At 46.1% G+C, this 20,803-nt stretch overlaps 10 non-coding genes across 10 annotated transcripts; all 10 read left to right on the top strand.

The window, feature by feature from the left end:
* The first annotated feature begins 48 nt into the window (after positions 1-48).
* Positions 49-239, top strand: LOC130348196 (U2 spliceosomal RNA). The gene has a single exon (XR_008885966.1). It is a non-coding gene; the product is annotated as a U2 spliceosomal RNA (small nuclear RNA).
* A 2,078-nt stretch (positions 240-2,317) lies between these two features.
* LOC130348197 (U2 spliceosomal RNA) lies at positions 2,318-2,508 on the top strand. The gene has a single exon (XR_008885967.1). It is a non-coding gene; the product is annotated as a U2 spliceosomal RNA (small nuclear RNA).
* A 2,088-nt stretch (positions 2,509-4,596) lies between these two features.
* LOC130348199 (U2 spliceosomal RNA) lies at positions 4,597-4,787 on the top strand. The gene has a single exon (XR_008885969.1). It is a non-coding gene; the product is annotated as a U2 spliceosomal RNA (small nuclear RNA).
* Positions 4,788-6,869: 2,082 nt separating this feature from the next.
* LOC130348200 (U2 spliceosomal RNA) lies at positions 6,870-7,060 on the top strand. Its single transcript, XR_008885970.1, has one exon. It is a non-coding gene; the product is annotated as a U2 spliceosomal RNA (small nuclear RNA).
* A 2,085-nt stretch (positions 7,061-9,145) lies between these two features.
* On the top strand, positions 9,146-9,336 carry LOC130348201 (U2 spliceosomal RNA). The gene has a single exon (XR_008885971.1). It is a non-coding gene; the product is annotated as a U2 spliceosomal RNA (small nuclear RNA).
* A 2,084-nt stretch (positions 9,337-11,420) lies between these two features.
* Positions 11,421-11,611, top strand: LOC130348202 (U2 spliceosomal RNA). The gene has a single exon (XR_008885972.1). It is a non-coding gene; the product is annotated as a U2 spliceosomal RNA (small nuclear RNA).
* A 2,087-nt stretch (positions 11,612-13,698) lies between these two features.
* On the top strand, positions 13,699-13,889 carry LOC130348203 (U2 spliceosomal RNA). The gene has a single exon (XR_008885973.1). It is a non-coding gene; the product is annotated as a U2 spliceosomal RNA (small nuclear RNA).
* Positions 13,890-15,977: 2,088 nt separating this feature from the next.
* Positions 15,978-16,168, top strand: LOC130348204 (U2 spliceosomal RNA). Its single transcript, XR_008885974.1, has one exon. It is a non-coding gene; the product is annotated as a U2 spliceosomal RNA (small nuclear RNA).
* A 2,088-nt stretch (positions 16,169-18,256) lies between these two features.
* LOC130348205 (U2 spliceosomal RNA) lies at positions 18,257-18,447 on the top strand. Its single transcript, XR_008885975.1, has one exon. It is a non-coding gene; the product is annotated as a U2 spliceosomal RNA (small nuclear RNA).
* A 2,089-nt stretch (positions 18,448-20,536) lies between these two features.
* LOC130348207 (U2 spliceosomal RNA) lies at positions 20,537-20,727 on the top strand. The gene has a single exon (XR_008885976.1). It is a non-coding gene; the product is annotated as a U2 spliceosomal RNA (small nuclear RNA).
* Positions 20,728-20,803: the final 76 nt, after the last annotated feature.

Genomic DNA, 20,803 nt, shown 5'->3' on the forward strand with positions numbered 1-20,803 from the left:
GATAGTGCCCATGAAGGGGACCTTGTTGGGCCCGCCCCTTTCACGGTTATCGCTTCTCGGCCTTTTGGCTAAGATCAAGTGTAGTATCTGTTCTTATCAGTTTAATATCTGATACGTCCCCTATCTGGGGACCATATATTAAATGGATTTTTGAGAACGGGGGCCGATTTCGAAGCTTGCTTCCGTCGCCCTATGCATTGACCCGATATGGCAGTATCTTCGGGTACAGTGCACCACCCCCTTACAGGGTTAAAAAGAAAGATTCCTACTTTCATTGCTACCTGCTTGCTGGCTAGCCAGCTAGCCAGCCCTGTGGGCCTTGCTGCTGCTGCAGCCAAAAAACAAAAGGTGGTGCTGCTGCTGCTTCTGCTTCTGCTTGTGTCTGGCCGCTGTTGGAGCGTCCAGGCACAGGACTTCTGCTGCTGCTGACTAAATGGCCTCCTTAATTGGATCATTTGAGTAGCCAGCACACCTGTGCAGGTAGGGCATGACATGATAGGCAGCTGCCTTGATAGCGGGTGGGTGCTGAATGTTCCTAATTGACAAAATAAGATTAATGCTTATGAAGAAATATAAAATCTCATCCCTTCCCCAATATCGCGCCACACCCCTACCCCTTAATTCCCTGGTTGAACTTGATGGACATATGTCTTTTTTCGACCGTACTAACTATGTAACTATGTAACATAACATGGGGGGGGGGGGTCTCCTGGCTGTTCACACAGGTGTGTCATTGCTGTACATTGACCATGCATTGCTTCTGTGGTATTGCAAAGGCAAAGACAAATGCTTCCAGCCATCCATTGCACTAATGGATTGGTCATCAGCTGGCTGTCTATGTCCCGCATCAATATAGACCAAAGTACAGAGGGTTAGGCTATGCTATTGTGCACCTACCTGATGCATCAGAAGGTGCGAGGCCCTTGCTAAATTCTGTGCACAGACTTTGAGATCTATGCTTTAGACTGTATCTAAACCTGCTCCAACATGGACTGACATTCTGGCCTACTTTCAGCCGATGCGACTTGTCTGTCGCTGAACAGTCGCTTTTTATGTATTCAGCACCTATGTATAATGTTGTAAAAATGCTCTAGAAGCTAAAGTCGCAGAAATGTCACACATATTTGGCCTGCAACTTTCTGTGCGACAAATTCAGACAGGAAAAATCAGTATAAATCCTTAGAAAATTATCCCCCAGTGTCTCCATCTGCTGGCGGTATTGAATAAGCATTGCTGCACTGATGGGGTATGCATTAGACGAAAAAAAAGAAGAAAAAGAAGAATAATACGCCCAGAAAAGAGGCGAAAAGGAGAAAAACGTAAAAAAACGTGAAAAAAAAGTAAGAGGAAGAGAAGGGAAAAAAAGGTGGAAATGGGTTTAAAAGTGATTTCGGCGGAGAAATATATATATATATATATATATATATATATATATATATATATACGCGCACACACACACATATATATAAACGTATTCTCCGTTGAGATATTGCAGCCGCTGCTGTGTCCAGGCCCAGGAGCCTTAGCACTGTGCTGTGATGTCACTCAATACCACTGACATCACTAGGTGTAAACAACATCTCTCCTTTGCTGTGTATGTGACTATGGAGCTGTTTGGTGATGTCGTCTATTATGGCCTTCATAGAAGCAACAGGAGATTGTTGCATCCATCTAGAACCCTCAGAACTACAGTGCTATGATGTCACTCACTTCCACAGGCCTTGCAGAGTGTAAACAACAACAACCCAGCTTTGTTGTGTATGTAACCATAGGGATTTGTGATGTCACCTAGAACCTTCACAGCAGCGACAGCTTTATGAGGAGCATCAGCACTGCTCTGCCTGAGCAGAACCATCACCGCCATAGGTTGTCAAATAACCCGGGTTTAACCCACACAGGTAAGTCCAATGGGGTGCAGGCATGTCCTCTATGCTTACAGCTTCCCGTGGGTGTTGGTTTGATACCGTTTGGGGACAGCCAAGGAGGCATCTGCAGGCAACAAAGGTAGGTGTGTGCTTGTGTGTGTGTTTCCTATGCAGATCCTAAGCCCAGTGTCACATGCAAGTAGGAGGAGTAAGAAGGGTTCCTGGCAAATCCGGGTTATGGATTGCATTTAAAAAGGCCCCGTGGGAGTGCAATGGGCCCCTGTCTTGCTGCTTAGCAATAATGGTATGGGTTTAGGTTCTGCTGTGTGTACTGGTGGTTGACTGCCCCCCAGCCCAGAGTGTGCATGGAAAATTGTCTGGCAGCCTCCCTGACAGCAAGCAGTGATAGTGCCCATGAAGGGGACCTTGTTGGGCCCGCCCCTTTCACGGTTATCGCTTCTCGGCCTTTTGGCTAAGATCAAGTGTAGTATCTGTTCTTATCAGTTTAATATCTGATACGTCCCCTATCTGGGGACCATATATTAAATGGATTTTTGAGAACGGGGGCCGATTTCGAAGCTTGCTTCCGTCGCCCTATGCATTGACCCGATATGGCAGTATCTTCGGGTACAGTGCACCACCCCCTTACAGGGTTAAAAAGAAAGATTCCTACTTTCATTGCTACCTGCTTGCTGGCTAGCCAGCTAGCCAGCCCTGTGGGCCTTGCTGCTGCTGCTGCTGCAGCCAAAAAACAAAAGGTGGTGCTGCTGCTGCTTCTGCTTCTGCTTGTGTCTGGCCGCTGTTGGAGCGTCCAGGCACAGGACTTCTGCTGCTGCTGACTAAATGGCCTCCTTAATTGGATCATTTGAGTAGCCAGCACACCTGTGCAGGTAGGGCATGACATGATAGGCAGCTGCCTTGATAGCGGGTGGGTGCTGAATGTTCCTAATTGACAAAATAAGATTAATGCTTATGAAGAAATATAAAATCTCATCCCTTCCCCAATATCGCGCCACACCCCTACCCCTTAATTCCCTGGTTGAACTTGATGGACATATGTCTTTTTTCGACCGTACTAACTATGTAACTATGTAACATAACATGGGGGGGGGGGGTCTCCTGGCTGTTCACACAGGTGTGTCATTGCTGTACATTGACCATGCATTGCTTCTGTGGTATTGCAAAGGCAAAGACAAATGCTTCCAGCCATCCATTGCACTAATGGATTGGTCATCAGCTGGCTGTCTATGTCCCGCATCAATATAGACCAAAGTACAGAGGGTTAGGCTATGCTATTGTGCACCTACCTGATGCATCAGAAGGTGCGAGGCCCTTGCTAAATTCTGTGCACAGACTTTGAGATCTATGCTTTAGACTGTATCTAAACCTGCTCCAACATGGACTGACATTCTGGCCTACTTTCAGCCGATGCGACTTGTCTGTCGCTGAACAGTCGCTTTTTATGTATTCAGCACCTATGTATAATGTTGTAAAAATGCTCTAGAAGCTAAAGTCGCAGAAATGTCACACATATTTGGCCTGCAACTTTCTGTGCGACAAATTCAGACAGGAAAAATCAGTATAAATCCTTAGAAAATTATCCCCCAGTGTCTCCATCTGCTGGCGGTATTGAATAAGCATTGCTGCACTGATGGGGTATGCATTAGACGAAAAAAAAGAAGAAAAAGAAGAATAATACGCCCAGAAAAGAGGCGAAAAGGAGAAAAACGTAAAAAAACGTGAAAAAAAAGTAAGAGGAAGAGAAGGGAAAAAAAGGTGGAAATGGGTTTAAAAGTGATTTCGGCGGAGAAATATATATATATATATATATATATATATATATATATATATATATATACGCGCACACACACACATATATATAAACGTATTCTCCGTTGAGATATTGCAGCCGCTGCTGTGTCCAGGCCCAGGAGCCTTAGCACTGTGCTGTGATGTCACTCAATACCACTGACATCACTAGGTGTAAACAACATCTCTCCTTTGCTGTGTATGTGACTATGGAGCTGTTTGGTGATGTCGTCTATTATGGCCTTCATAGAAGCAACAGGAGATTGTTGCATCCATCTAGAACCCTCAGAACTACAGTGCTATGATGTCACTCACTTCCACAGGCCTTGCAGAGTGTAAACAACAACAACCCAGCTTTGTTGTGTATGTAACCATAGGGATTTGTGATGTCACCTAGAACCTTCACAGCAGCGACAGCTTTATGAGGAGCATCAGCACTGCTCTGCCTGAGCAGAACCATCACCGCCATAGGTTGTCAAATAACCCGGGTTTAACCCACACAGGTAAGTCCAATGGGGTGCAGGCATGTCCTCTATGCTTACAGCTTCCCGTGGGTGTTGGTTTGATACCGTTTGGGGACAGCCAAGGAGGCATCTGCAGGCAACAAAGGTAGGTGTGTGCTTGTGTGTGTGTTTCCTATGCAGATCCTAAGCCCAGTGTCACATGCAAGTAGGAGGAGTAAGAAGGGTTCCTGGCAAATCCGGGTTATGGATTGCATTTAAAAAGGCCCCGTGGGAGTGCAATGGGCCCCTGTCTTGCTGCTTAGCAATAATGGTATGGGTTTAGGTTCTGCTGTGTGTACTGGTGGTTGACTGCCCCCCAGCCCAGAGTGTGCATGGAAAATTGTCTGGCAGCCTCCCTGACAGCAAGCAGTGATAGTGCCCATGAAGGGGACCTTGTTGGGCCCGCCCCTTTCACGGTTATCGCTTCTCGGCCTTTTGGCTAAGATCAAGTGTAGTATCTGTTCTTATCAGTTTAATATCTGATACGTCCCCTATCTGGGGACCATATATTAAATGGATTTTTGAGAACGGGGGCCGATTTCGAAGCTTGCTTCCGTCGCCCTATGCATTGACCCGATATGGCAGTATCTTCGGGTACAGTGCACCACCCCCTTACAGGGTTAAAAAGAAAGATTCCTACTTTCATTGCTACCTGCTTGCTGGCTAGCCAGCTAGCCAGCCCTGTGGGCCTTGCTGCTGCTGCTGCTGCAGCCAAAAAACAAAAGGTGGTGCTGCTGCTGCTTCTGCTTCTGCTTGTGTCTGGCCGCTGTTGGAGCGTCCAGGCACAGGACTTCTGCTGCTGCTGACTAAATGGCCTCCTTAATTGGATCATTTGAGTAGCCAGCACACCTGTGCAGGTAGGGCATGACATGATAGGCAGCTGCCTTGATAGCGGGTGGGTGCTGAATGTTCCTAATTGACAAAATAAGATTAATGCTTATGAAGAAATATAAAATCTCATCCCTTCCCCAATATCGCGCCACACCCCTACCCCTTAATTCCCTGGTTGAACTTGATGGACATATGTCTTTTTTCGACCGTACTAACTATGTAACTATGTAACATAACATGGGGGGGGGGGTCTCCTGGCTGTTCACACAGGTGTGTCATTGCTGTACATTGACCATGCATTGCTTCTGTGGTATTGCAAAGGCAAAGACAAATGCTTCCAGCCATCCATTGCACTAATGGATTGGTCATCAGCTGGCTGTCTATGTCCCGCATCAATATAGACCAAAGTACAGAGGGTTAGGCTATGCTATTGTGCACCTACCTGATGCATCAGAAGGTGCGAGGCCCTTGCTAAATTCTGTGCACAGACTTTGAGATCTATGCTTTAGACTGTATCTAAACCTGCTCCAACATGGACTGACATTCTGGCCTACTTTCAGCCGATGCGACTTGTCTGTCGCTGAACAGTCGCTTTTTATGTATTCAGCACCTATGTATAATGTTGTAAAAATGCTCTAGAAGCTAAAGTCGCAGAAATGTCACACATATTTGGCCTGCAACTTTCTGTGCGACAAATTCAGACAGGAAAAATCAGTATAAATCCTTAGAAAATTATCCCCCAGTGTCTCCATCTGCTGGCGGTATTGAATAAGCATTGCTGCACTGATGGGGTATGCATTAGACGAAAAAAAAGAAGAAAAAGAAGAATAATACGCCCAGAAAAGAGGCGAAAAGGAGAAAAACGTAAAAAAACGTGAAAAAAAAGTAAGAGGAAGAGAAGGGAAAAAAAGGTGGAAATGGGTTTAAAAGTGATTTCGGCGGAGAATATATATATATATATATATATATATATATATATATATATATACGCGCACATACACACATATATATAAACGTATTCTCCGTTGAGATATTGCAGCCGCTGCTGTGTCCAGGCCCAGGAGCCTTAGCACTGTGCTGTGATGTCACTCAATACCACTGACATCACTAGGTGTAAACAACATCTCTCCTTTGCTGTGTATGTGACTATGGAGCTGTTTGGTGATGTCGTCTATTATGGCCTTCATAGAAGCAACAGGAGATTGTTGCATCCATCTAGAACCCTCAGAACTACAGTGCTATGATGTCACTCACTTCCACAGGCCTTGCAGAGTGTAAACAACAACAACCCAGCTTTGTTGTGTATGTAACCATAGGGATTTGTGATGTCACCTAGAACCTTCACAGCAGCGACAGCTTTATGAGGAGCATCAGCACTGCTCTGCCTGAGCAGAACCATCACCGCCATAGGTTGTCAAATAACCCGGGTTTAACCCACACAGGTAAGTCCAATGGGGTGCAGGCATGTCCTCTATGCTTACAGCTTCCCGTGGGTGTTGGTTTGATACCGTTTGGGGACAGCCAAGGAGGCATCTGCAGGCAACAAAGGTAGGTGTGTGCTTGTGTGTGTGTTTCCTATGCAGATCCTAAGCCCAGTGTCACATGCAAGTAGGAGGAGTAAGAAGGGTTCCTGGCAAATCCGGGTTATGGATTGCATTTAAAAAGGCCCCGTGGGAGTGCAATGGGCCCCTGTCTTGCTGCTTAGCAATAATGGTATGGGTTTAGGTTCTGCTGTGTGTACTGGTGGTTGACTGCCCCCCAGCCCAGAGTGTGCATGGAAAATTGTCTGGCAGCCTCCCTGACAGCAAGCAGTGATAGTGCCCATGAAGGGGACCTTGTTGGGCCCGCCCCTTTCACGGTTATCGCTTCTCGGCCTTTTGGCTAAGATCAAGTGTAGTATCTGTTCTTATCAGTTTAATATCTGATACGTCCCCTATCTGGGGACCATATATTAAATGGATTTTTGAGAACGGGGGCCGATTTCGAAGCTTGCTTCCGTCGCCCTATGCATTGACCCGATATGGCAGTATCTTCGGGTACAGTGCACCACCCCCTTACAGGGTTAAAAAGAAAGATTCCTACTTTCATTGCTACCTGCTTGCTGGCTAGCCAGCTAGCCAGCCCTGTGGGCCTTGCTGCTGCTGCTGCTGCAGCCAAAAAACAAAAGGTGGTGCTGCTGCTGCTTCTGCTTCTGCTTGTGTCTGGCCGCTGTTGGAGCGTCCAGGCACAGGACTTCTGCTGCTGCTGACTAAATGGCCTCCTTAATTGGATCATTTGAGTAGCCAGCACACCTGTGCAGGTAGGGCATGACATGATAGGCAGCTGCCTTGATAGCGGGTGGGTGCTGAATGTTCCTAATTGACAAAATAAGATTAATGCTTATGAAGAAATATAAAATCTCATCCCTTCCCCAATATCGCGCCACACCCCTACCCCTTAATTCCCTGGTTGAACTTGATGGACATATGTCTTTTTTCGACCGTACTAACTATGTAACTATGTAACATAACATGGGGGGGGGGGTCTCCTGGCTGTTCACACAGGTGTGTCATTGCTGTACATTGACCATGCATTGCTTCTGTGGTATTGCAAAGGCAAAGACAAATGCTTCCAGCCATCCATTGCACTAATGGATTGGTCATCAGCTGGCTGTCTATGTCCCGCATCAATATAGACCAAAGTACAGAGGGTTAGGCTATGCTATTGTGCACCTACCTGATGCATCAGAAGGTGCGAGGCCCTTGCTAAATTCTGTGCACAGACTTTGAGATCTATGCTTTAGACTGTATCTAAACCTGCTCCAACATGGACTGACATTCTGGCCTACTTTCAGCCGATGCGACTTGTCTGTCGCTGAACAGTCGCTTTTTATGTATTCAGCACCTATGTATAATGTTGTAAAAATGCTCTAGAAGCTAAAGTCGCAGAAATGTCACACATATTTGGCCTGCAACTTTCTGTGCGACAAATTCAGACAGGAAAAATCAGTATAAATCCTTAGAAAATTATCCCCCAGTGTCTCCATCTGCTGGCGGTATTGAATAAGCATTGCTGCACTGATGGGGTATGCATTAGACGAAAAAAAAGAAGAAAAAGAAGAATAATACGCCCAGAAAAGAGGCGAAAAGGAGAAAAACGTAAAAAAACGTGAAAAAAAAGTAAGAGGAAGAGAAGGGAAAAAAAGGTGGAAATGGGTTTAAAAGTGATTTCGGCGGAGAAATATATATATATATATATATATATATATATATATATATATATATACGCGCACACACACACATATATATAAACGTATTCTCCGTTGAGATATTGCAGCCGCTGCTGTGTCCAGGCCCAGGAGCCTTAGCACTGTGCTGTGATGTCACTCAATACCACTGACATCACTAGGTGTAAACAACATCTCTCCTTTGCTGTGTATGTGACTATGGAGCTGTTTGGTGATGTCGTCTATTATGGCCTTCATAGAAGCAACAGGAGATTGTTGCATCCATCTAGAACCCTCAGAACTACAGTGCTATGATGTCACTCACTTCCACAGGCCTTGCAGAGTGTAAACAACAACAACCCAGCTTTGTTGTGTATGTAACCATAGGGATTTGTGATGTCACCTAGAACCTTCACAGCAGCGACAGCTTTATGAGGAGCATCAGCACTGCTCTGCCTGAGCAGAACCATCACCGCCATAGGTTGTCAAATAACCCGGGTTTAACCCACACAGGTAAGTCCAATGGGGTGCAGGCATGTCCTCTATGCTTACAGCTTCCCGTGGGTGTTGGTTTGATACCGTTTGGGGACAGCCAAGGAGGCATCTGCAGGCAACAAAGGTAGGTGTGTGCTTGTGTGTGTGTTTCCTATGCAGATCCTAAGCCCAGTGTCACATGCAAGTAGGAGGAGTAAGAAGGGTTCCTGGCAAATCCGGGTTATGGATTGCATTTAAAAAGGCCCCGTGGGAGTGCAATGGGCCCCTGTCTTGCTGCTTAGCAATAATGGTATGGGTTTAGGTTCTGCTGTGTGTACTGGTGGTTGACTGCCCCCCAGCCCAGAGTGTGCATGGAAAATTGTCTGGCAGCCTCCCTGACAGCAAGCAGTGATAGTGCCCATGAAGGGGACCTTGTTGGGCCCGCCCCTTTCACGGTTATCGCTTCTCGGCCTTTTGGCTAAGATCAAGTGTAGTATCTGTTCTTATCAGTTTAATATCTGATACGTCCCCTATCTGGGGACCATATATTAAATGGATTTTTGAGAACGGGGGCCGATTTCGAAGCTTGCTTCCGTCGCCCTATGCATTGACCCGATATGGCAGTATCTTCGGGTACAGTGCACCACCCCCTTACAGGGTTAAAAAGAAAGATTCCTACTTTCATTGCTACCTGCTTGCTGGCTAGCCAGCTAGCCAGCCCTGTGGGCCTTGCTGCTGCTGCTGCTGCAGCCAAAAAACAAAAGGTGGTGCTGCTGCTGCTTCTGCTTCTGCTTGTGTCTGGCCGCTGTTGGAGCGTCCAGGCACAGGACTTCTGCTGCTGCTGACTAAATGGCCTCCTTAATTGGATCATTTGAGTAGCCAGCACACCTGTGCAGGTAGGGCATGACATGATAGGCAGCTGCCTTGATAGCGGGTGGGTGCTGAATGTTCCTAATTGACAAAATAAGATTAATGCTTATGAAGAAATATAAAATCTCATCCCTTCCCCAATATCGCGCCACACCCCTACCCCTTAATTCCCTGGTTGAACTTGATGGACATATGTCTTTTTTCGACCGTACTAACTATGTAACTATGTAACATAACATGGGGGGGGGGGGGGGGTCTCCTGGCTGTTCACACAGGTGTGTCATTGCTGTACATTGACCATGCATTGCTTCTGTGGTATTGCAAAGGCAAAGACAAATGCTTCCAGCCATCCATTGCACTAATGGATTGGTCATCAGCTGGCTGTCTATGTCCCGCATCAATATAGACCAAAGTACAGAGGGTTAGGCTATGCTATTGTGCACCTACCTGATGCATCAGAAGGTGCGAGGCCCTTGCTAAATTCTGTGCACAGACTTTGAGATCTATGCTTTAGACTGTATCTAAACCTGCTCCAACATGGACTGACATTCTGGCCTACTTTCAGCCGATGCGACTTGTCTGTCGCTGAACAGTCGCTTTTTATGTATTCAGCACCTATGTATAATGTTGTAAAAATGCTCTAGAAGCTAAAGTCGCAGAAATGTCACACATATTTGGCCTGCAACTTTCTGTGCGACAAATTCAGACAGGAAAAATCAGTATAAATCCTTAGAAAATTATCCCCCAGTGTCTCCATCTGCTGGCGGTATTGAATAAGCATTGCTGCACTGATGGGGTATGCATTAGACGAAAAAAAAGAAGAAAAAGAAGAATAATACGCCCAGAAAAGAGGCGAAAAGGAGAAAAACGTAAAAAAACGTGAAAAAAAAGTAAGAGGAAGAGAAGGGAAAAAAAGGTGGAAATGGGTTTAAAAGTGATTTCGGCGGAGAAATATATATATATATATATATATATATATATATATATATACGCGCACACACACACATATATATAAACGTATTCTCCGTTGAGATATTGCAGCCGCTGCTGTGTCCAGGCCCAGGAGCCTTAGCACTGTGCTGTGATGTCACTCAATACCACTGACATCACTAGGTGTAAACAACATCTCTCCTTTGCTGTGTATGTGACTATGGAGCTGTTTGGTGATGTCGTCTATTATGGCCTTCATAGAAGCAACAGGAGATTGTTGCATCCATCTAGAACCCTCAGAACTACAGTGCTATGATGTCACTCACTTCCACAGGCCTTGCAGAGTGTAAACAACAACAACCCAGCTTTGTTGTGTATGTAACCATAGGGATTTGTGATGTCACCTAGAACCTTCACAGCAGCGACAGCTTTATGAGGAGCATCAGCACTGCTCTGCCTGAGCAGAACCATCACCGCCATAGGTTGTCAAATAACCCGGGTTTAACCCACACAGGTAAGTCCAATGGGGTGCAGGCATGTCCTCTATGCTTACAGCTTCCCGTGGGTGTTGGTTTGATACCGTTTGGGGACAGCCAAGGAGGCATCTGCAGGCAACAAAGGTAGGTGTGTGCTTGTGTGTGTGTTTCCTATGCAGATCCTAAGCCCAGTGTCACATGCAAGTAGGAGGAGTAAGAAGGGTTCCTGGCAAATCCGGGTTATGGATTGCATTTAAAAAGGCCCCGTGGGAGTGCAATGGGCCCCTGTCTTGCTGCTTAGCAATAATGGTATGGGTTTAGGTTCTGCTGTGTGTACTGGTGGTTGACTGCCCCCCAGCCCAGAGTGTGCATGGAAAATTGTCTGGCAGCCTCCCTGACAGCAAGCAGTGATAGTGCCCATGAAGGGGACCTTGTTGGGCCCGCCCCTTTCACGGTTATCGCTTCTCGGCCTTTTGGCTAAGATCAAGTGTAGTATCTGTTCTTATCAGTTTAATATCTGATACGTCCCCTATCTGGGGACCATATATTAAATGGATTTTTGAGAACGGGGGCCGATTTCGAAGCTTGCTTCCGTCGCCCTATGCATTGACCCGATATGGCAGTATCTTCGGGTACAGTGCACCACCCCCTTACAGGGTTAAAAAGAAAGATTCCTACTTTCATTGCTACCTGCTTGCTGGCTAGCCAGCTAGCCAGCCCTGTGGGCCTTGCTGCTGCTGCTGCTGCAGCCAAAAAACAAAAGGTGGTGCTGCTGCTGCTTCTGCTTCTGCTTGTGTCTGGCCGCTGTTGGAGCGTCCAGGCACAGGACTTCTGCTGCTGCTGACTAAATGGCCTCCTTAATTGGATCATTTGAGTAGCCAGCACACCTGTGCAGGTAGGGCATGACATGATAGGCAGCTGCCTTGATAGCGGGTGGGTGCTGAATGTTCCTAATTGACAAAATAAGATTAATGCTTATGAAGAAATATAAAATCTCATCCCTTCCCCAATATCGCGCCACACCCCTACCCCTTAATTCCCTGGTTGAACTTGATGGACATATGTCTTTTTTCGACCGTACTAACTATGTAACTATGTAACATAACATGGGGGGGGGGGGGTCTCCTGGCTGTTCACACAGGTGTGTCATTGCTGTACATTGACCATGCATTGCTTCTGTGGTATTGCAAAGGCAAAGACAAATGCTTCCAGCCATCCATTGCACTAATGGATTGGTCATCAGCTGGCTGTCTATGTCCCGCATCAATATAGACCAAAGTACAGAGGGTTAGGCTATGCTATTGTGCACCTACCTGATGCATCAGAAGGTGCGAGGCCCTTGCTAAATTCTGTGCACAGACTTTGAGATCTATGCTTTAGACTGTATCTAAACCTGCTCCAACATGGACTGACATTCTGGCCTACTTTCAGCCGATGCGACTTGTCTGTCGCTGAACAGTCGCTTTTTATGTATTCAGCACCTATGTATAATGTTGTAAAAATGCTCTAGAAGCTAAAGTCGCAGAAATGTCACACATATTTGGCCTGCAACTTTCTGTGCGACAAATTCAGACAGGAAAAATCAGTATAAATCCTTAGAAAATTATCCCCCAGTGTCTCCATCTGCTGGCGGTATTGAATAAGCATTGCTGCACTGATGGGGTATGCATTAGACGAAAAAAAAGAAGAAAAAGAAGAATAATACGCCCAGAAAAGAGGCGAAAAGGAGAAAAACGTAAAAAAACGTGAAAAAAAAGTAAGAGGAAGAGAAGGGAAAAAAAGGTGGAAATGGGTTTAAAAGTGATTTCGGCGGAGAAATATATATATATATATATATATATATATATATATATATATATATACGCGCACACACACACATATATATAAACGTATTCTCCGTTGAGATATTGCAGCCGCTGCTGTGTCCAGGCCCAGGAGCCTTAGCACTGTGCTGTGATGTCACTCAATACCACTGACATCACTAGGTGTAAACAACATCTCTCCTTTGCTGTGTATGTGACTATGGAGCTGTTTGGTGATGTCGTCTATTATGGCCTTCATAGAAGCAACAGGAGATTGTTGCATCCATCTAGAACCCTCAGAACTACAGTGCTATGATGTCACTCACTTCCACAGGCCTTGCAGAGTGTAAACAACAACAACCCAGCTTTGTTGTGTATGTAACCATAGGGATTTGTGATGTCACCTAGAACCTTCACAGCAGCGACAGCTTTATGAGGAGCATCAGCACTGCTCTGCCTGAGCAGAACCATCACCGCCATAGGTTGTCAAATAACCCGGGTTTAACCCACACAGGTAAGTCCAATGGGGTGCAGGCATGTCCTCTATGCTTACAGCTTCCCGTGGGTGTTGGTTTGATACCGTTTGGGGACAGCCAAGGAGGCATCTGCAGGCAACAAAGGTAGGTGTGTGCTTGTGTGTGTGTTTCCTATGCAGATCCTAAGCCCAGTGTCACATGCAAGTAGGAGGAGTAAGAAGGGTTCCTGGCAAATCCGGGTTATGGATTGCATTTAAAAAGGCCCCGTGGGAGTGCAATGGGCCCCTGTCTTGCTGCTTAGCAATAATGGTATGGGTTTAGGTTCTGCTGTGTGTACTGGTGGTTGACTGCCCCCCAGCCCAGAGTGTGCATGGAAAATTGTCTGGCAGCCTCCCTGACAGCAAGCAGTGATAGTGCCCATGAAGGGGACCTTGTTGGGCCCGCCCCTTTCACGGTTATCGCTTCTCGGCCTTTTGGCTAAGATCAAGTGTAGTATCTGTTCTTATCAGTTTAATATCTGATACGTCCCCTATCTGGGGACCATATATTAAATGGATTTTTGAGAACGGGGGCCGATTTCGAAGCTTGCTTCCGTCGCCCTATGCATTGACCCGATATGGCAGTATCTTCGGGTACAGTGCACCACCCCCTTACAGGGTTAAAAAGAAAGATTCCTACTTTCATTGCTACCTGCTTGCTGGCTAGCCAGCTAGCCAGCCCTGTGGGCCTTGCTGCTGCTGCTGCTGCAGCCAAAAAACAAAAGGTGGTGCTGCTGCTGCTTCTGCTTCTGCTTGTGTCTGGCCGCTGTTGGAGCGTCCAGGCACAGGACTTCTGCTGCTGCTGACTAAATGGCCTCCTTAATTGGATCATTTGAGTAGCCAGCACACCTGTGCAGGTAGGGCATGACATGATAGGCAGCTGCCTTGATAGCGGGTGGGTGCTGAATGTTCCTAATTGACAAAATAAGATTAATGCTTATGAAGAAATATAAAATCTCATCCCTTCCCCAATATCGCGCCACACCCCTACCCCTTAATTCCCTGGTTGAACTTGATGGACATATGTCTTTTTTCGACCGTACTAACTATGTAACTATGTAACATAACATGGGGGGGGGGGGGTCTCCTGGCTGTTCACACAGGTGTGTCATTGCTGTACATTGACCATGCATTGCTTCTGTGGTATTGCAAAGGCAAAGACAAATGCTTCCAGCCATCCATTGCACTAATGGATTGGTCATCAGCTGGCTGTCTATGTCCCGCATCAATATAGACCAAAGTACAGAGGGTTAGGCTATGCTATTGTGCACCTACCTGATGCATCAGAAGGTGCGAGGCCCTTGCTAAATTCTGTGCACAGACTTTGAGATCTATGCTTTAGACTGTATCTAAACCTGCTCCAACATGGACTGACATTCTGGCCTACTTTCAGCCGATGCGACTTGTCTGTCGCTGAACAGTCGCTTTTTATGTATTCAGCACCTATGTATAATGTTGTAAAAATGCTCTAGAAGCTAAAGTCGCAGAAATGTCACACATATTTGGCCTGCAACTTTCTGTGCGACAAATTCAGACAGGAAAAATCAGTATAAATCCTTAGAAAATTATCCCCCAGTGTCTCCATCTGCTGGCGGTATTGAATAAGCATTGCTGCACTGATGGGGTATGCATTAGACGAAAAAAAAGAAGAAAAAGAAGAATAATACGCCCAGAAAAGAGGCGAAAAGGAGAAAAACGTAAAAAAACGTGAAAAAAAAGTAAGAGGAAGAGAAGGGAAAAAAAGGTGGAAATGGGTTTAAAAGTGATTTCGGCGGAGAATATATATATATATATATATATATATATATATATATATATATATATACGCGCACACACACACATATATATAAACGTATTCTCCGTTGAGATATTGCAGCCGCTGCTGTGTCCAGGCCCAGGAGCCTTAGCACTGTGCTGTGATGTCACTCAATACCACTGACATCACTAGGTGTAAACAACATCTCTCCTTTGCTGTGTATGTGACTATGGAGCTGTTTGGTGATGTCGTCTATTATGGCCTTCATAGAAGCAACAGGAGATTGTTGCATCCATCTAGAACCCTCAGAACTACAGTGCTATGATGTCACTCACTTCCACAGGCCTTGCAGAGTGTAAACAACAACAACCCAGCTTTGTTGTGTATGTAACCATAGGGATTTGTGATGTCACCTAGAACCTTCACAGCAGCGACAGCTTTATGAGGAGCATCAGCACTGCTCTGCCTGAGCAGAACCATCACCGCCATAGGTTGTCAAATAACCCGGGTTTAACCCACACAGGTAAGTCCAATGGGGTGCAGGCATGTCCTCTATGCTTACAGCTTCCCGTGGGTGTTGGTTTGATACCGTTTGGGGACAGCCAAGGAGGCATCTGCAGGCAACAAAGGTAGGTGTGTGCTTGTGTGTGTGTTTCCTATGCAGATCCTAAGCCCAGTGTCACATGCAAGTAGGAGGAGTAAGAAGGGTTCCTGGCAAATCCGGGTTATGGATTGCATTTAAAAAGGCCCCGTGGGAGTGCAATGGGCCCCTGTCTTGCTGCTTAGCAATAATGGTATGGGTTTAGGTTCTGCTGTGTGTACTGGTGGTTGACTGCCCCCCAGCCCAGAGTGTGCATGGAAAATTGTCTGGCAGCCTCCCTGACAGCAAGCAGTGATAGTGCCCATGAAGGGGACCTTGTTGGGCCCGCCCCTTTCACGGTTATCGCTTCTCGGCCTTTTGGCTAAGATCAAGTGTAGTATCTGTTCTTATCAGTTTAATATCTGATACGTCCCCTATCTGGGGACCATATATTAAATGGATTTTTGAGAACGGGGGCCGATTTCGAAGCTTGCTTCCGTCGCCCTATGCATTGACCCGATATGGCAGTATCTTCGGGTACAGTGCACCACCCCCTTACAGGGTTAAAAAGAAAGATTCCTACTTTCATTGCTACCTGCTTGCTGGCTAGCCAGCTAGCCAGCCCTGTGGGCCTTGCTGCTGCTGCTGCTGCAGCCAAAAAACAAAAGGTGGTGCTGCTGCTGCTTCTGCTTCTGCTTGTGTCTGGCCGCTGTTGGAGCGTCCAGGCACAGGACTTCTGCTGCTGCTGACTAAATGGCCTCCTTAATTGGATCATTTGAGTAGCCAGCACACCTGTGCAGGTAGGGCATGACATGATAGGCAGCTGCCTTGATAGCGGGTGGGTGCTGAATGTTCCTAATTGACAAAATAAGATTAATGCTTATGAAGAAATATAAAATCTCATCCCTTCCCCAATATCGCGCCACACCCCTACCCCTTAATTCCCTGGTTGAACTTGATGGACATATGTCTTTTTTCGACCGTACTAACTATGTAACTATGTAACATAACATGGGGGGGGGGGGTCTCCTGGCTGTTCACACAGGTGTGTCATTGCTGTACATTGACCATGCATTGCTTCTGTGGTATTGCAAAGGCAAAGACAAATGCTTCCAGCCATCCATTGCACTAATGGATTGGTCATCAGCTGGCTGTCTATGTCCCGCATCAATATAGACCAAAGTACAGAGGGTTAGGCTATGCTATTGTGCACCTACCTGATGCATCAGAAGGTGCGAGGCCCTTGCTAAATTCTGTGCACAGACTTTGAGATCTATGCTTTAGACTGTATCTAAACCTGCTCCAACATGGACTGACATTCTGGCCTACTTTCAGCCGATGCGACTTGTCTGTCGCTGAACAGTCGCTTTTTATGTATTCAGCACCTATGTATAATGTTGTAAAAATGCTCTAGAAGCTAAAGTCGCAGAAATGTCACACATATTTGGCCTGCAACTTTCTGTGCGACAAATTCAGACAGGAAAAATCAGTATAAATCCTTAGAAAATTATCCCCCAGTGTCTCCATCTGCTGGCGGTATTGAATAAGCATTGCTGCACTGATGGGGTATGCATTAGACGAAAAAAAAGAAGAAAAAGAAGAATAATACGCCCAGAAAAGAGGCGAAAAGGAGAAAAACGTAAAAAAACGTGAAAAAAAAGTAAGAGGAAGAGAAGGGAAAAAAAGGTGGAAATGGGTTTAAAAGTGATTTCGGCGGAGATATATATATATATATATATATATATATATATATATATATATATATATACGCGCACACACACACATATATATAAACGTATTCTCCGTTGAGATATTGCAGCCGCTGCTGTGTCCAGGCCCAGGAGCCTTAGCACTGTGCTGTGATGTCACTCAATACCACTGACATCACTAGGTGTAAACAACATCTCTCCTTTGCTGTGTATGTGACTATGGAGCTGTTTGGTGATGTCGTCTATTATGGCCTTCATAGAAGCAACAGGAGATTGTTGCATCCATCTAGAACCCTCAGAACTACAGTGCTATGATGTCACTCACTTCCACAGGCCTTGCAGAGTGTAAACAACAACAACCCAGCTTTGTTGTGTATGTAACCATAGGGATTTGTGATGTCACCTAGAACCTTCACAGCAGCGACAGCTTTATGAGGAGCATCAGCACTGCTCTGCCTGAGCAGAACCATCACCGCCATAGGTTGTCAAATAACCCGGGTTTAACCCACACAGGTAAGTCCAATGGGGTGCAGGCATGTCCTCTATGCTTACAGCTTCCCGTGGGTGTTGGTTTGATACCGTTTGGGGACAGCCAAGGAGGCATCTGCAGGCAACAAAGGTAGGTGTGTGCTTGTGTGTGTGTTTCCTATGCAGATCCTAAGCCCAGTGTCACATGCAAGTAGGAGGAGTAAGAAGGGTTCCTGGCAAATCCGGGTTATGGATTGCATTTAAAAAGGCCCCGTGGGAGTGCAATGGGCCCCTGTCTTGCTGCTTAGCAATAATGGTATGGGTTTAGGTTCTGCTGTGTGTACTGGTGGTTGACTGCCCCCCAGCCCAGAGTGTGCATGGAAAATTGTCTGGCAGCCTCCCTGACAGCAAGCAGTGATAGTGCCCATGAAGGGGACCTTGTTGGGCCCGCCCCTTTCACGGTTATCGCTTCTCGGCCTTTTGGCTAAGATCAAGTGTAGTATCTGTTCTTATCAGTTTAATATCTGATACGTCCCCTATCTGGGGACCATATATTAAATGGATTTTTGAGAACGGGGGCCGATTTCGAAGCTTGCTTCCGTCGCCCTATGCATTGACCCGATATGGCAGTATCTTCGGGTACAGTGCACCACCCCCTTACAGGGTTAAAAAGAAAGATTCCTACTTTCATTGCTACCTGCTTGCTGGCTAGCCAGCTAGCCAGCCCTGTGGGCCTTGCTGCTGCTGCTGCTGCAGCCAGCCAAAAAACAAAAGGTGGTGCTGCTGCTGCTTCTGCTTCTGCTTGTGTCTGGCCGCTGTTGGAGCGTCCAGGCACAGGACTTCTGCTGCTGCTGACTAAATGGCCTCCTTAATTGGATCATTTGAGTAGCCAGCACACCTGTGCAGGTAGGGCATGACATGATAGGCAGCTGCCTTGATAGCGGGTGGGTGCTGAATGTTCCTAATTGACAAAATAAGATTAATGCTTATGAAGAAATATAAAATCTCATCCCTTCCCCAATATCGCGCCACACCCCTACCCCTTAATTCCCTGGTTGAACTTGATGGACATATGTCTTTTTTCGACCGTACTAACTATGTAACTATGTAACATAACATGGGGGGGGGGGGTCTCCTGGCTGTTCACACAGGTGTGTCATTGCTGTACATTGACCATGCATTGCTTCTGTGGTATTGCAAAGGCAAAGACAAATGCTTCCAGCCATCCATTGCACTAATGGATTGGTCATCAGCTGGCTGTCTATGTCCCGCATCAATATAGACCAAAGTACAGAGGGTTAGGCTATGCTATTGTGCACCTACCTGATGCATCAGAAGGTGCGAGGCCCTTGCTAAATTCTGTGCACAGACTTTGAGATCTATGCTTTAGACTGTATCTAAACCTGCTCCAACATGGACTGACATTCTGGCCTACTTTCAGCCGATGCGACTTGTCTGTCGCTGAACAGTCGCTTTTTATGTATTCAGCACCTATGTATAATGTTGTAAAAATGCTCTAGAAGCTAAAGTCGCAGAAATGTCACACATATTTGGCCTGCAACTTTCTGTGCGACAAATTCAGACAGGAAAAATCAGTATAAATCCTTAGAAAATTATCCCCCAGTGTCTCCATCTGCTGGCGGTATTGAATAAGCATTGCTGCACTGATGGGGTATGCATTAGACGAAAAAAAAGAAGAAAAAGAAGAATAATACGCCCAGAAAAGAGGCGAAAAGGAGAAAAACGTAAAAAAACGTGAAAAAAAAGTAAGAGGAAGAGAAGGGAAAAAAAGGTGGAAATGGGTTTAAAAGTGATTTCGGCGGAGATATATATATATATATATATATATATATATATATATATATATATACGCGCACACACACACATATATATAAACGTATTCTCCGTTGAGATATTGCAGCCGCTGCTGTGTCCAGGCCCAGGAGCCTTAGCACTGTGCTGTGATGTCACTCAATACCACTGACATCACTAGGTGTAAACAACATCTCTCCTTTGCTGTGTATGTGACTATGGAGCTGTTTGGTGATGTCGTCTATTATGGCCTTCATAGAAGCAACAGGAGATTGTTGCATCCATCTAGAACCCTCAGAACTACAGTGCTATGATGTCACTCACTTCCACAGGCCTTGCAGAGTGTAAACAACAACAACCCAGCTTTGTTGTGTATGTAACCATAGGGATTTGTGATGTCACCTAGAACCTTCACAGCAGCGACAGCTTTATGAGGAGCATCAGCACTGCTCTGCCTGAGCAGAACCATCACCGCCATAGGTTGTCAAATAACCCGGGTTTAACCCACACAGGTAAGTCCAATGGGGTGCAGGCATGTCCTCTATGCTTACAGCTTCCCGTGGGTGTTGGTTTGATACCGTTTGGGGGACAGCCAAGGAGGCATCTGCAGGCAACAAAGGTAGGTGTGTGCTTGTGTGTGTGTTTCCTATGCAGATCCTAAGCCCAGTGTCACATGCAAGTAGGAGGAGTAAGAAGGGTTCCTGGCAAATCCGGGTTATGGATTGCATTTAAAAAGGCCCCGTGGGAGTGCAATGGGCCCCTGTCTTGCTGCTTAGCAATAATGGTATGGGTTTAGGTTCTGCTGTGTGTACTGGTGGTTGACTGCCCCCCAGCCCAGAGTGTGCATGGAAAATTGTCTGGCAGCCTCCCTGACAGCAAGCAGTGATAGTGCCCATGAAGGGGACCTTGTTGGGCCCGCCCCTTTCACGGTTATCGCTTCTCGGCCTTTTGGCTAAGATCAAGTGTAGTATCTGTTCTTATCAGTTTAATATCTGATACGTCCCCTATCTGGGGACCATATATTAAATGGATTTTTGAGAACGGGGGCCGATTTCGAAGCTTGCTTCCGTCGCCCTATGCATTGACCCGATATGGCAGTATCTTCGGGTACAGTGCACCACCCCCTTACAGGGTTAAAAAGAAAGATTCCTACTTTCATTGCTACCTGCTTGCTGGCTAGCCAGCTAGCCAGCCCTGTG

This window comes from Hyla sarda, unplaced genomic scaffold (genome assembly GCF_029499605.1).
Source record: "Hyla sarda isolate aHylSar1 unplaced genomic scaffold, aHylSar1.hap1 scaffold_875, whole genome shotgun sequence".
NCBI lineage: Eukaryota > Metazoa > Chordata > Amphibia > Anura > Hylidae > Hyla > Hyla sarda.